We start from the raw sequence: 8,125 nt of genomic DNA, 5'->3' as shown, positions 1-8,125 counted from the left end.
TGGCTCTGGCACAGCTCTTTGTGAAGCAGCACTGACTGGATTGCTGGCAAGGTGATTTGCAAGCACACACACACACACACACACTCACACAAAAAAAGATGCCTGGCAGTGTATACTGCAACATTCAGGCTGTGTCCGAGTGAAACCTGAAATGCAATGTTCATCGGCGTTTAAATAATCATAGAATAATGACAGTGCAAGAGGCCATTCGGCCCCTCATGTCTGTGTTGGCTCTCTGCAAGAGCACCACGCCTAGTCCCACTCCCCTGCCTTTTCCCCATAACCCTGCACTATTTTTTTTGTGTGTTTTTCAGATCAAGATCTCTTTTGAAAGCCAGAATTAAACCTGCCTCCACCACACTCTCCAGCAGTGCATTCCAGACCCTAACCACTGACCCCCGTAAAGATATTTTCCCTCATATTGCCATTACCTCTTTTACCAATCACCTTAATTCTGTGTCCTCTGATCCTCGATCCTTCCGCCAATAGGGACGGTTTCTCCCGAGATAGTCCCGACCCTTAATGATTTTGAACACCTCTATCAAATCTGCTCCCAAATAAAAATAGATTTAAATATTAAATCATGAAAGGATGTGGGTGTAGACGAGGTGTTTTCAATTGTGCAGGAGTCACAGTGACCATAAGTCACTAATAAATCTAATAAGGAATTCGGGAGAAACTTGTTTATCCGCAGTGTGGTGAGAATGTGGAATTCGCTAAGGAGTAGTTGAAGTGAGTAGCATCAGATGCAATTTTTTAAAAAAAGACTTGCATTTAGATAGTGCCTTTCGCAACATTTCAAAGTGGTTTACAGCCAATGAAGTATTCTTGGAAGCGTAATCACTGTTGGAATGTAGGAAACCAGCAGCCAATTTGTGCACAGCAAGCTCCCACAAGCAGCAATATGGTAATGATCAGATAATCCATTTTAGTGATGTTGATTGAGTGATAAATAATGACCAGGACAATGGGGAGAACGCCCCTGCTCTTCTTTGAAATAGTGCCATGGGAGCTTTTACATCCACCTGAGAGAGCATATGGGGCTTTGGTTTAACGTCTCATCCAAAAGGTGGCACCTCAGACATTGAGGCACTCCCTCGGTAATGACCGGGATTGTCAGCCTAGATTTCTGTGTCCAAGCCTCTCAAATGAGACTTAAATCTGCAACCTGGTGACTCAGAGGTGAGAGTGCTACCAACTGAACCACTGCTGACACCTTGAAGGGGGAATCTGGAAAAAACTGTAAGAGGGAGACAGGAGTAGGAGGTTATGCAGATGGAGAGTTAGACCAAGAGCAGCAAGGGTGAGTACAGCTCTTCATACCTCCACTTCTCTCGTCGTCACTCCTTTCACCCAGCCCCTATCTCACCACAATTCCTTTCCCTCCAATACATCCTTCAGCATAGAATGGATGTGCTACAATGTTGCAGTGGTTCTGTCACAGGACTGGTTAACCAGAGGCCTGACCGTGAGAACGAGTTTGTCAATTTAAAACCAGCTTTAAAAAGCTGAAAGTCAAAAGCTGCTTAAAGAAACGGCCACGAAGCAGTTAAATTGTCAAAAAAGCCCACCAGGTCCACTAATGTCCATCAGGGAAGGAAACCTGCTGATCTAGATGTGACTCCAAACTGATTGACCCTTTACTACCTTCAGTTATGTTCAAGAAAGCTGCAGGTCACCACCTGCTCAGAACAAACAGGGATGGGCAATAAATGCTGGCTTTTTCAGTGACACCCACATCTCAAGAATACCTGTTTTTTTAAATCATGATGAGGACTGCAAAATGTCTCTTTCTTATTCCAAACAACCTCATCTCTTCATTTGTTCTCTTCACTGCTCACAGTGGCAGCGTTTTCATATCTTAACACTGATACAAGCCTGGCTTTTGCCTCACTTCTTACCCCACACATTGATTTTACAATTATCCACCTTCCATCTGCCTTCTTCTTCACCTCTCACCCCATGCACTATATACATGAGCCCTACACATCTCCACCTTTAAACAGCTACACACTGACTCCCACCTTTTCTTTCCGCAGGCCAGGGCCATGCTTAATGGGCGGGAGAGGACCAAGACTGAAGGGAGGGATCCCCATCATTACATCCTCACTCGCATTGCAATCCCTGGAGATTAGTGGGCCTGGCAGAGCATGAATATCAGGGGAGGTGAAACTGGCAGCCTGTCTGCACAACCTGTCAGCATATACTCCTCCTAATCCTTCATTCACTCGTGAAAACATTCAGCAGGCTTAACACCTTCGAGTTGTCCACTCCAGACAGTCAACTGCTAACATCCAGCCTCTCAGCATCATACTAACCCCTGCCCCTTTTCTCTTCCCTCTTAGTCCCTTTTTGCAGAGGTAATGTCACTAGACTAGCAATGCAAAAACTCAGGCTAATGCTTTGGGAAGATGGGTTCAAATCCTGCCATGGCAGCTGGTGGAATTTAAATTCAATTAATTCATAATGCTGGAATGGAAAGGGAGTCTCAGTAATGGTGACCCTGAAACTACCATCAAATGTTGTAAAAACCCATCTGGTTCACTAAGGGAATCTGCCATCCTTACTAGTCTGGCCTACAGATGACTCCACACCCACAGCAATGTGGTTGACTTTTAACTGCTCTCAAGGGTGATTCGGAATGGGCAACAAATGCCCTTGCCAGTGATGCCCACATCCCCTGAAGAAAACACCTCAGAGAAGGGCAATCTCCTGAGGGTAAACTGTCACGTGGTCCATCTCCCCCCAAGCACTGCCAGTAGTATTGCCATTCCACATGAGTCACACAGTCAGCCAGAGGGATCTGCCTGTGGTGCGACACCTAGCACCAGTGAGCAGCAGATGATGCTGGTGGCAGGAGGAAATCCAGGAAGATCCTCTCCCAGCTCAGCCGAGCAGGACAGAGATGGGAAATTCAGGGGCTCAACCATGAAGAAAATACGCCTTGTCTCACACAAGCAGTTAAACCAAGCATGGGAAAGACTGACAACTACAATGGCTGGAGGAGTTCACTTCCAGCCTTGTGTTGCCATCTCCAATGGCAGCAGTCCACTTTGCTCTGTTTTCGGGACAGTGTGACCACCTCCAGCCATGTCCTCACAAGTGGAGCCATCATCACCAGCTTTGGCAGCTTTGCTGGAAGTTCCGACAGGCTCCGAGCTCACACCTATACAATGCCTTCGAAGCACAGGTGTCCACCTGGGGGAGGCTGGTGGAGTCAATAAACAAAGACTTTCAAGGAACCATTCACCTTCATTGAATCTTATAGCACAGAAGGAGGCCATTCAGCCCATCAGCTCTGCAGTCTTCGTTCCTGCAGCTCAGTGGAAGTGATGAGCCTCCGCCTCATTAGGAACGAGAGCCACCCAATGGAACCCATCATGTTACCTTCTCTCAGGCTCTCAACGTCTGCTTCCTTGCCACGCCCTCAATCATACCCTCAGCCTCCCTGCTGCTTGCTGATTTACACTGGCTCCCAACCAAGCAAAACCTCAATTTTCAAATTCCCCTCCTTCTTTTCAAATCTCTCCGTGGCCTCCCCCTTCCCTAACTCTGTAATCTCCTCCAGTCCAGCAACCCACGCCTCCCGACCCCACCGATTTCAGCATTCTGCCAATTCTTTCCTCTTGTGCATTCCTGATTTTAATCACTCCAACTTTGGCGGCCGTGCCTTCAGCTGCCTGAGCTCTGGAATTCCCTCCCTATGCCTCTCTACCTCACTTTCCTCATTTAAGACACTCCTAAAAACCGAACCCTTTGACCAAGCTTTTGGTTGTCTGACCTAATATCTCCTTATGTGGCTCGGTGTCAAAATCTGTTCCGGTATGCTTCTGTGAGGTCATTTTGTTTTGCTAACGGAGCTATATAAATGCACACTGCTGTTGTTGTTGTTTGGACTTTAGCCTGCAGTGTGGTTTCATAGCAGCTTCTGGCTCTGCACGGTCAGTATATCATTCATTTAGCGTGTGGTTGAATGATTTTGACGTTTTTTGCTGCAGGATTAAGGGACTAGTGAGGAATGTCACAAGGACGGTTAATGCAGATGGACCTTGTGTAGGTTGTCAGGGCAGGAGCTTGAACAGGTCTGTGGAATCGCGAGCTGACCCTTCACCTCTCCTGTTGCCAGGCTTTGAAGAGGCCCTTCCTGTTCTGCCACTTCCTCTTCTGCAGGTGAATGTTGCTGTGGCTCTTGTTGCCTCCTCCAAAGGCAGGCCTCTCTGTCTGCCTTCGTAGTGCTATAGAACACCATTAAAATGTGGGAGCCTCTCTGCTGGACATGTTGTCGGAAACCATCAGACCTCGCTCGACTCTTGGAGTTCAGCATCTCGATGGTATGGCTACGAATGATCCTGAGGGGTCCCGTGACTTTGATGATACTTGTGTTGGCCGTAATGGGGTTGTGGAGTTGAGGTGAGGTATTGTGATCCATATCTGTAGGGGGTATCACCCATCTCTCAGCAGCCATCCTGTCATGTTCCTGGAAAAATAATGGGGAAGTGGTCAATTTTCAGTTGATAAATGGCCGTGACAGCTGTCTAGATAGCCTACACGAGCTTGCATGATCATACATCTGTGACCTGACACTGCCTGGACATTAATAGACGGCTGAACTTTTCTGCTAATGAAGGCTTAGTGTCCTGAGGGCAATGCGTGTGCAGTCACTGGACGCGGGGGAAGCCAGTTGCAAACCCCTGAGCTCTCTCATTTTGACGGTTGAGGTCAAAGGGGAAGCTGATATGCCACTCGGCCCTGGCCTGCCTAATGCATTTTCTGGACAGCAGACTGCGAGATGCGGCTGAGGTCACCTGTAGCAGGTTGGAAGGAAGGGCAAAGTGCTGTAGTGATTTTGATAACCGATTGAAAAACATGAGCTCCCTGGTCCTGCAGCCAGCAAGTCATTTCGAGAGGTTACAGAGGTCTCCGTCCGCCTGCCTGGCAAAGCGCATCTATGATATACTGCTGCAAGGACAGACCTATAACACTAACACCTGGTCTGTATCCAGTGTCTGGGTATGACCTTCCACGAATGCCCTCACCCAACCCCGCTCCACATAGCTTTGGGAATGGCAGCATGGGGATTAGTGGCTTGGGCTAATAACCTGGAGATATGAGTTCAAATCCCACAAGGGCAGCTGGAGAATTTGAACTCAGTTACATTAATATAGTGCCTTTCATGACAACCAGACACCCCAAAACACTTTGCAGGCAATGAAGTGCTTTTGAAGTTTAGTCAGTGTTGTAAGATAGGAAACACAGCAATCAATTTGCACATAGTAAGCTCCACAAACAGCAATATGATAATGACCTGATAATCTGTTTTTGTGATGTTGATTGAGGGATACATATTGGCCAGAACGCCAAGGATAACTCCCCTGCTCGTCTTCAAAACAATGTCATGGGATCTTTTACATCCACCCGAGAGGACAAAAGTGGCCTCGATTTAGCATTTAACCTCAAAAAGGCAGCACCTCCAATAATGCAGCCCTCCGTCAGCACTGCACTTAAGTGTCAACCTAGATTGTTGCATTCAAGCCCTGGGGTGCAATTTAATGCCCCCCTCCCCACCGCCCCCACCCCCAGAGGTGAATTCTGAGATGGGGAGGGGGCTTTTGATCGGGCGGGACATTGCGGGGTGGGAGCCCCAACGGCTCCCCAACTCCGCCTAATTAAGTCTAGGGTATGGTGGCTTGATGGCTTGTGGGTGGCCTTCCTGCCGTTAAGGGGCCAGTTAATGCCCACTTAGGAGCCTCACCCCGCTGCCATTGTTAGGGTTGCTTGCGGCATTCTGGGGAACAGCCCCTCATTCAAAGGCACTCGATGCCTAATTGAGAGACCCAACATTGGGAAGGGGGGAATGTCTGCTGAGAGCTACTCCACTGCCCATTCCTCTAACCCCCTGTCTCCCTCCCTCGCTGGCGATCACCCCTGCCCACATCCCCCATCCAACCTTCACTTACTAGACTCCAGGGATCTCACAAACTGCATCTTTAAGGACATGTCTGTCAGACTGGGCCCACAGCAGTTGCTGAGGGAGCCAACAAGAGAGAAAACAGCAGCTTCAGCTCGTCCTCACCAACATACCCTGTCACAGATTCATCTGCCCATGACAGTATTAGTAGGAGTGACCACCCCATCGTCCTTGTGGAGGTGAAGTCCCATCTTCACACAAAAGTTAACTTCCATCATATTGTGTGGCACTAGCACTGTCTAAATGGGATGGATTCAGAACAGATTGGGCATCCATGTGGCACTTTGGACCACCAGCAGCAACAGAACAGTATTCAACCACACTCTGTAACCTCATGGCCTGGCATATCCCTCGCTCCACCAATACCATCATGTCAGGGGACCAACCCTAGTGCAATGAGAATTGTAGGAGAGTATGCCAGGAGCAGCAAGTGTACCTAAAAATGAGTTACCAGCATGGTGAAGCTACTATCCAGGGGGATATGCCTGCTAAATAGCATAAACAGCAATCAATAGACAGACATAAGCATCCTGCAATGAATGGATCAGACCTGACTGGTGGGGGACAATTAAACATCCAATGGGGCCCATGAGCATTCCCATCCTCAATGATGCAGGAAGCCCAGTATGTCAGTGCAAAAGCCAAGACTGAATCATTTGCAACCATCTTCAGCTGGAAGTGCCTAGTGAATGATGTATCTTGGCCTCCAACTGAGGCCCCCAACATGAACAAAGTCATCATCAGCCAATTCAATTCACCCCACATGACATTAAGAAATGGTTGCGGGCACTGGATGCTGCAAAGGCTATGGGCCCTGACAACCCCTGGGATGTGGTACTGAAAACTCAAGCTCCAGAACAATCTGTGCCTGTAGCCAAGCTGTTCCAGTACAGCTACAACATTGGCATCTAGCTGGCAATGTGGAAAATTACCCACAAAGAGCAGGCCAAATCCAATCCAGCCAATTACCACTCCAGCAGCCTATTCTCACCCATCAGCAAAGCGATGGAAAGTGTCACCATCAGTGAAACCAAGCAGCAGTTCCTCAGCAACAACCTGCTCATCGATGATCAGTTTGGGTTCTGACATGGGGGTCACTCTGCTCCAGACCTCATTTAAACCTTGGTCCAAACATGGAAAGAATAGGTAAACTCCAAAGGTGAGGTGTAAGAGTTTCAACAAGCCCTTTGTTGTGCTTGTTGAAGGGCAATCATCTTAACCACAGGACATTGATGAAGGAGTCTCTCAGCGTAGTGTCCTAGGTCCAACCATCCTCAGCTGCTTCATCAATGATCTTCCCTCCATCGTTAGAAGTGGTCAGAAGTGGGATGTTTGCTGGTGATTGCACAACATTCATTTCACAACTACTCAGATAATGAAACAATTTGTGTCTATATGCAGCAAGACCTGAACAACATTCAGACCTAGGCTGATAATTGGAAAATCAAATTTGCACTGCACACGTGCCAGACAATGACAATCTCCAACAAGAGAGAGTCTAACTACCCCCCTGTTTACATTCAGTGGTATTGCCATTAACAAAACCTCCACCACCAGCATTCTGGTTGTCTCCATTGACCAGAAAATTAATTGGATCAGCCACACAAATTCTGTGGCTACAAGAGCGGCAAGTAACTCATCCCCTGACTCCCCAAAGCCCGTCCACCATCAACAAGTCAGGAGTGTGATGTGTTAGGAAATAGAGATAGTTTAAGTAAGTTATATTTGTATATTGTGGGTGTTAGGAATGAGCTTTAGCTTTAAAGTTTAAGTTTGATTTATATTTCTGTATCTGTGTGTTAAGAAAGGTTAAATTGAGTTTAGTTTCTCTTTAAAAGGTGCTTGCATTTCTAATGAGAATTTTACAACTGTAACCTAAGTTAAGCAAACAAGAGTAGAAAAAAAAATAGTGCTGTTGCCTAGCAATAGGGATCCAGAGAGGCAGGTCCCTCCCACAGACACACACAAAACTAAAGAAACAGTTTTGAGTTCTGTTTTTGAAGACTGCTGCCAAACAGAAGCCACCTAGAAGGGACAGATAGCCAGTCCCAAGCTAAAATTGGTTGAAAGTAGCTGCCAGAGAGAAAGACTGGAGCAAAAGGGGACAGATAACCGGTCCCAAGCTATAGAAAAGACCCAAAAAGCCAGAGGAGTGGA

Source organism: Cetorhinus maximus, chromosome 4 (assembly GCF_964194155.1).
Source record: "Cetorhinus maximus chromosome 4, sCetMax3.hap1.1, whole genome shotgun sequence".
Lineage (NCBI taxonomy): Eukaryota > Metazoa > Chordata > Chondrichthyes > Lamniformes > Cetorhinidae > Cetorhinus > Cetorhinus maximus.
This window is presented reverse-complemented; position numbering follows the sequence as displayed.